The sequence below is a fragment of the Pteropus medius genome, unplaced genomic scaffold, assembly GCF_902729225.1.
Source record: "Pteropus medius unplaced genomic scaffold, Ma_sr-lr_union100, whole genome shotgun sequence".
NCBI classification, from domain to species: domain Eukaryota; kingdom Metazoa; phylum Chordata; class Mammalia; order Chiroptera; family Pteropodidae; genus Pteropus; species Pteropus medius.
Genome location: NW_024352785.1, coordinates 13,917,481 through 13,925,537, shown reverse-complemented (window position 1 = coordinate 13,925,537; position 8,057 = coordinate 13,917,481). Strand labels below are relative to the sequence as shown.

Genomic DNA, 8,057 nt, shown 5'->3' with positions numbered 1-8,057 from the left:
TACAATTTCTAAAAGGGGAGATCTAGAGAATTCGAATGGAAAACAAGTTACAACCTAATGGTAGGATCGTAGGCACAATATAGGCAAGAATTGGGGATGGCGAGATGAGCATTTTGGGCACAATGCTCTGGGCCAGTGGTCACCTCATGAACAGCAGATCCTAGATCTAGACCAACTGGAATTTTATAATGATCCCTTCACTTAGTTCCCTGATCTTTTAAAGAGAATTACATTATCTTCGATTCAAGAAAAGGACACATGGTTCTCTATGTTGTGTTTCATAACTTTGCACTAAATCCATTGTAAAAACACTGTACTGAATATTTTATTGTTCAATTCTGTTTCCAACTCTTAATGTGTCTCCCAAGGCCAAGACTGTTCTTAAACCATATATCATAATGGTATCTTATCAAACTACTGAATTTGCCCTGTTTCTTGGTGAGGAGAATACATTTATTTCATATTATATCTTTAAAATATAGGCTTTGTATTTGAAATTGGCCAGTTATCATCAGGATAATGATTGGTTGCCATTTTGAAGATCATCTTTGTACTTTCTAAAATAAATATGCACATAATATATTGCTGTTGTGTATAATTTGAGATGACTGTGGATCTCCTTATGGTTAATATGTGCTCTTTTAATGATCCTATATATACTTTTAGATATTCTAAGTATCAATCAAATTTCCACACAGATACAGATGTCAAATCTCAATCAGGAATTAAATTGAATGCTCAATCATCATTATATCAAATGGTTGAGATTTCTCTAAAGTAAATTTATTCTTATCATCCCATCCCCACTATTACCTTTACCTAGCTCCCAATTACTGATCTTATATTGTTTCCTGCTTTCCCTACTCTTTCGTATAATGTATAGTGATTTCTGCAGAAATTACTAACACAAATTCCATCCTAAGTAAATACATATACACCTCTCCTCAGTACCTATTATACTAATTTTATGCTTGATTGTACTATGAAAATGATAATAGTCATAAACTGAAGAATATACACACAGAGATGATTTATATCAGGAATCAAGAAACTTTGTCTATAGAGGTTTATATATAACTATAGTAGGCTTTGCAGGCCATACAGGCACTATCATAAATATCCATCTTTGTTGTTGTAGTCAAAAAGCATCCATAATCAATAAAAAATTAGTGTGGTTACGGTCCAGGAAGATTTTACTTACAAAAAAATGTTGGCAAGCAGATTTAGTCTGTGGCCACGGTTTGCTGACCTCTGATTTAGATATGGTCTGCAAGAACATTGCAGCTTAACTGTAATAATTTAAATTATAGGATGCTTTTGACTAGGACTCAAAGATTCAAATAACAAGTGCCAATTATATTCCACATTTAAGGACTGCCCAATACCATCCCTGGCGGCATAATGAGGGTCAATAAAATCAGATTTACTACAAATCATTCACTGCTTTCCTTCTTAAAACTCCCACCACCACTCTACTCTCTACTCCCTGACCAACTTAGGGAGGGGAGAAAGAACATTTCAATATAAACATAAAAGCTTTCCATTTTATAGGAAGTAAATGTTAGTGTTAAAAAGAAAAAAACAAAGTCCTTCTGGGTAAAGTGAGGAAGCATTTCCCCTGTCCTCAATCAAGTTTCACGGCAGAAAGCTCTAGGTCAACACTCACAAAGACTTGAGGTCCTGAAGAGAAAGACAGATGATCATTTCATTCCCTGGCTGGATAACTTGAGAGCTATAGAATCCTGACTTCCATCCTTCTGCACAATTAGAATGAAGTTAATTATACCAAGGTAATTCTTAGGGACACTTGACATATAACTCCTGCAATTTGAGGCAGTATGTAAACATTGAGTTTGGTATCCATTTTTAGTCCATGAATTTCTAAGGACTTGAAATCTGTTAGAAAAACCTGGATCAAAGAGCAAGAAATCAGTTACAATATTCTTGTGAAATAATATAATCTTCCTCCCCATCTCATTCCTAATTCTTGGAAGTCCTTTCTCAAAACTTTCAGAGGAGGAACTTGGCATTTCTCATGATGGAGCACAAACATTAGAAGAGGTGAAAAGCACAAGAAAACACCCAGGGCCATCGAGTCTAATAAGGAGACAATTTAACCAAGAATAATTTGGAGACATGAACTACTGGCAAAACTGAAGGAGAATCAACTAAACCTCCCTGAAAGGTTCCTCATAATAAAAGAGAATGAGATAAAATTGAACACTTTTTCTAAAGAAACTCACACACTTCCCATGCAAAGACAATCACATTGATGGAGATGAGTTCAGAGAGACTGACACTTCCCATGACCAATAAAAACTTTATTATAATAAAAACAATTTTCTCTCATGTCTGTATGACTCCAACTCTGCTGATAGCTAAAAAATATTAGAAATGTGTTTGTCATAGTTGACCATGCCTTCCCCTGTACTCCAAGAAGAGATACAACTCAAGCCTATAATCAAGGGAGAGAAGAAACATATAAATTTAAATTCAGTGTGATACTGAACTTTTGCAATGAGCTAGATTCTTATTAATAAGAAATGAAAATTGTGGAACTTCACAAGCTGTTAAGGATGTGAAAGGACATACTTTGCATGTTATGCCTGGAAAAGAAAAAAATAGAATATTTGATACTTATTCCTAATAGACCAACTCAATATATAACTCATTTTTTTTGTTTTACTCAAAACATTCGGACAGATGATGATTTATAGAATGCCTGTTTAAAAAATATGAAGAATTTCAGCTATAGTGAAAATTACTACATGTAATAGGCATATATATTTTATCTAGACCACATACTCATGGCATTGATTCAAATTTTGCCTATAGCTTTAGTGTGTTCCTTCAAGAAAGGAAGAAATTGGTGAATGTATTTCTGTTCCACTCACTTATACATGAATTCTAGAACATCCAGAAAAGATTCCCCTGGAAATATTTCATTTATATATACTACCTACACTTCAAGTAAGAGTCAAGAAGCAATCTTTGAGATTGGCCATGCTTAAAATAGTACTACATTCTAAAACCATAACAGTAGCACATTCTCAGACTTATGTAATAAAGGGAACAATATCGTCATGTACCAAGGTGATAAGTAACTACAGCCATTGGTTATTCACTACGTGCTAGTTCACAATGAATTTTTTTCAATTACTATCGGATCAGTTACTCAATATAAAGGCATTAAAGGAAACAGACCTTTTTAAATAGCATGTAAGTCTTAAGTACCTTGTCTCATAAAATCCTTTAGCCAAACAATCTGCTTTCACAAACACTGTTAATTCCAAACATTGAAATTTATTGCTCTTAGAACACAACATAAAATTACATATTGTTCCCAGCAAGGAAATGAAAGATTTTATAACATGATTGTATATTTTTGATTATTCAAAGAAACAGTTTAACAGAAAGTATTATCCTTGAGGGCATCTAGAAAAAATATGTTAAAGATTCAGAGGTACATAAGAGCAAACATAATACAATCTTAATTTTTAATACAACTCGATATTGTATGGACCCATGATAAAGATGAATATTCTACGGATTGACCAAAGATATAAGACTAGGTTTTAGGATATGAGTAAAGGACAAGAACAATAATGTATTAAGTAATCTGATAGATCGGTGTCTTCAGAATACTTAGCAGAGGTATACAGAAGATATAAGGCAAGAAATGAAAAAGCAAACAAGAAACAAAAAAGCAAACAACTTTAGCTATAGATGTAGATACCTTATAATACAAAAACACCATGATGATAATTAAATAAATATATAGATATTAATATGAGGCTTTCAATGAAATGTAATGGGTTAAACACATGTTCGTTTTTTTTTCTACATGCCATTGAAACTGTATTTATTTAAAAGATATAAAGCCACATGGACAAAAACAACAGGACAGATGACAAAATGATAACAGATTAAAGATAGGAAGCAGAATAGCTATAGACAGAGGGCTTGTCAGAATAAAAAAATATATAAGTATAATTGCTGACAGACGAGTAAGCCAATCAGAAGCAAACTCATATTAATACAAGGGCTAGATACTCCAAGACCTCTGAAGAAAATGGTGTGGGCTTTGTTTCAAAATAGGAGAAATTTTTGTAAATGTATATATGTATAAGCATCATATGATTTTTTCCATACTTCCACCCAACACAAGTCTACTTGTCATCTACCCTGGCAGACATTTAGAAATTTAATCTATGACACTTAGATCTAGAAAGTTTCTGAACTTGGGGATATGAAGCACAACTGAGTATGAGGTAGCTATACTGAAAATATTATGATGAATTGTAACTCTACATTGTAAAGAGTGAAATCTCCAAGTGCTTAACCTCTAAAACACTAACATCCAGAGATATACCTACCTCCCAGTCTAGGAAATTTTTAAAAACCATTTCTAAAAAATCTGACCAAGTCTACGGCCATGCCATCCTGAATGTGTCCGATCTTGTCTGATCTTGGAAGCTAAGCAGGATTGGGCCTGGTTAATACTTGGATGGGAGACCACCTAGGGATACCAGGTGCTATAGGCATTATAAAAAAAAATCTGACCCAAAATGCAATAAAAATTTAAAAGTAGTCTGATCATATTAGGACCTGTTATGGTAAATTGTATCTGGCCCAGTATGTTCCTCCCTGTATTGACTATGTGATTTGCTTTGTTCAATAAAATGTGACCAGAGGTAGCATTTTCTAGCAGAAGTAGTTAAAGCCGTTTCTTGATGCACCATATTTCTTTTTCCTTTGCCATGAGACCTGGCAGAACTATGAGCTATGGCAGACCTGTATGTGTCCCATAATGAAGACAATATTGAGCTCTTGCCGCAGCAGAACAGCTTTGGACAAGTGGCATGAGTAAAAAATAAGGGTATGACTTGCAAGAAAACAGAACCACATCAACTCACAATATTTCAAAATCCAGTGAAAAAATAAAAATTAAAAACACTCCCAGAGAGTGAAAGGGGGAGGAAGAGACAGGTCTCATACAATTTGTTTTGTGAAAGGCATCAGATTATTCAACTATAACGAGAAGCTAGAAGACAGTGAATCAATGCCTTGGAAACCCTTTTCAAGAGAAAATTATTTCCAACTCTGATGACTACAAACAGTCAAACTATTCATAAAATGTGACAGAGAGATACATTTTCAGAAAATATCTCAGAATAATTGTACCTACCTCCTACAAACCATGGAAAGCTTCTAGAAGATGCATTCTACAAAATAATGTAACAAATCGAGAAAGAGGAAGACAGGATGTTATATAAGAAATAATTTGAACTTTATCTCTGGTTCCTGGGAAGGAGACTAACTCCTTGGAATTTCCTAACTAATAGGAATGTCTTTGTCAATCATGAACCTCTTAGATCACGCTTGTCTATGTTAATGAGATGATGAGTACTGAGGGCTGGTCAATAGAAAGTCCAACTCTGTAATCAGAGGTTTGGGACTTGGAGCCAGCCCAACTTCCAAGGAGAGGGAGGGGACTGGAAAGTGAGTTCAATCATGTGGCCAATGATTCAATCAATCATTGAAACCTCAATGAAAAGTGTGTACATCAAGACTCGCTGGAGATTCCTGGTTGGTTAACACTTTGACGTACTTGGAAGATAACGCACACTGATTTGATGAGAAGATAGAATGGAAGCACTGGGTTTGAGACCTCCCCAAATCTTGCCCATTGTATCTTCTATAATTAAAATATAATTGTAAGAGAAGCACTTTTCTGAGTTCTATGAGCTATTCTAGGAAATTATTGAATCTGAGGTTATTATGGGAACTCCTCAATTTGTAGACAGTTGGTCAGCATTTCAGGTGGCCTCGGGACCACCAAAGTGTAGGTCATATCTAAAGTGGGGGCAGTTGGGGACCATGTCCTTTAACTTGTGAGGTCTGTGATAACTCTAAATAGTTACCAGAATTGTACTGCAGTATCCCAGTTAGTGCCAGAATACATGGAATCCAGGAAATATAAGAGCCAGCACAGGAAAAAGGTGAAGAAAATCTAAAAGTTGTTTATGTGAGGAATCGTGAGGTTGGCAGCTTGAAGAAAACCTAAAAGAAAAACCAGCCCAGAGTGTAGGATAAAGGAGGGCTCCAAGAAAAACAAAAATGGTAGATGACCTGATGGTTTTGGTCATATTTAGAAGACATTTTGATTCTTTGATAAATTTTGTTTGGATTGCTGAAAGTTATATATAAATACAAAGCAAATAATAATAAGCTATCGCTCACTTCAGGTAAATCCTAAAATTATAGAAACTAAAAATCATATTACACTATGTTTTTCAGCTCTAAATTATAAAGGCATAAACAATTTAAACATCCTTCAAATATAACTATTTTGGAAGTATGGGAGAGTAAACATTTAATATATGAGAGTAAACATTTAATATAGAGAAATAAATGTCCATCTTCCAGTTTCTTACTAGTGAGTCAATATATATTATCCACAATTGAAAATTCCAGAAACAGTACAAAGCACATTATTTAGAAATAAGAAGGTACAAACCATAAATAGTAAGTAAAAGAGTTGAAGGTACTGACTCTGGGAAATGAGACCCAGAGATGTGCTAGAGATTTCATCACTTGGGTCTCTGTGAAGATCCAAAGTTCTTTGGTGATTCAGAATCCACGAGTTAGAAACTTTCAACTTAGAGAAGCAATATGGTACAAAAATATTATATATTATATAACAAATCCAATAGAGTTTTGGGTAGCACTCTATATTCATATATTTTCAAACTTCTGAAGTGAAACATTTGAAGGTTCACAGTTCATGGATTACAAAAAATAAAGGATTATAAATAGCTTCATGTAATTTTACGTAAGGTTTTGCTAAGAAATTAGTTTTTAAAAATCTTTTATTTTTCTAAGTTTTTTAAAAATCTTATTTATAGTGGATGACTTTTACCTATTTGGTTGAAACTTTTGTTTTTAAAACCAGGTACATGCTATCATTTGATAACAATACAGATCCATTTTTCAAAAGCAGATAGGTAAAGAATAAACTGTGATATAAAAAGAAAAAAATTGAGAGTAGCTTGGCTACTCATTTTCAGATAAAAATGCAAGTTTATAAAATATGGCTGGTGAAGAAATGCAAGGAAAAAAAGGCAGAAGAAAAATCTTGAGTTTTGTGTCCTTGATGCTAAAGGAGACAGATAAAGAGTGATCCATGAGGATAGTTAGTTAGCATAAGGATAGATGATAGATGATAAATTGATGATTGTGTAAAGGTACATTTTTAGAATAATATAATAAATTCAGTGTATCTTCAAAGAAAATAGATAATATTACAATGTTATGTTATATTACATAAAATTCACAAAGGAGTCAAATGGTCAATATATACAGCGTATTTGAATGATTTTACAGGGATTGAGAGGAACCTGGTCTCAAAGAATATTTCTTCGCTTAATGATTTTAGAGTTTCTACAATGAGATAACAGCATGCAAGAAAAAGATTAATCTAGCAGGCCTGCTTTGCCTAAACTCTGCACATTCCCAAGAAAGGCATTTAAAAAAAATTTTTTTTAGAACCAGCTCTTAGCTGACTTATTACTGCTGAGCTCTGAGATGTTAGAAGGTTTTGCCTGTTAAGAGTGTTTTTGTCTGCCCGCAGCCTTGGGCTATGCTGTACCAGTTTGACCAGATAGTTTATACTAACATGTGATTTATGATAAACACCTGTTTTTCTTTAGTATTCTGGACTCTTAAGCAACAAATTAGCTGCATATAAGTTATATGCAATGCCTGTCTGACTAGCCACCAATAAAAGACCCCGGGCACCGACACTCTGGTGAAATTCTTGGGCTGCGGACACTTTGTCCATGTTGGCAAACATCATTGATGAGAGAGTTAAACTCTGAGACTCCACTCAGAGGAAACACCTAGAAGCTTGCATTTGATTTCTCCCAAAACTTTCCTCAATGCATCTTTTGCCCTTTGCTGATTTTCATCTTTATCCTTTCACTGTCACAAACCATAACCATTAGTATAAGAGTTCCTAAATCTTGTGAGTCCATCCAGAAAATCAGTGAGGGCGG

The 8,057-nt window shown here is 34.2% G+C and overlaps 1 pseudogene; it reads left to right on the top strand.

Moving 5' to 3' along the window:
- Positions 1–4,425: 4,425 nt before the first annotated feature.
- Positions 4,426–4,544, top strand: LOC120590966 (uncharacterized; annotated as a pseudogene).
- The last annotated feature ends 3,513 nt before the right edge of the window (positions 4,545–8,057 follow it).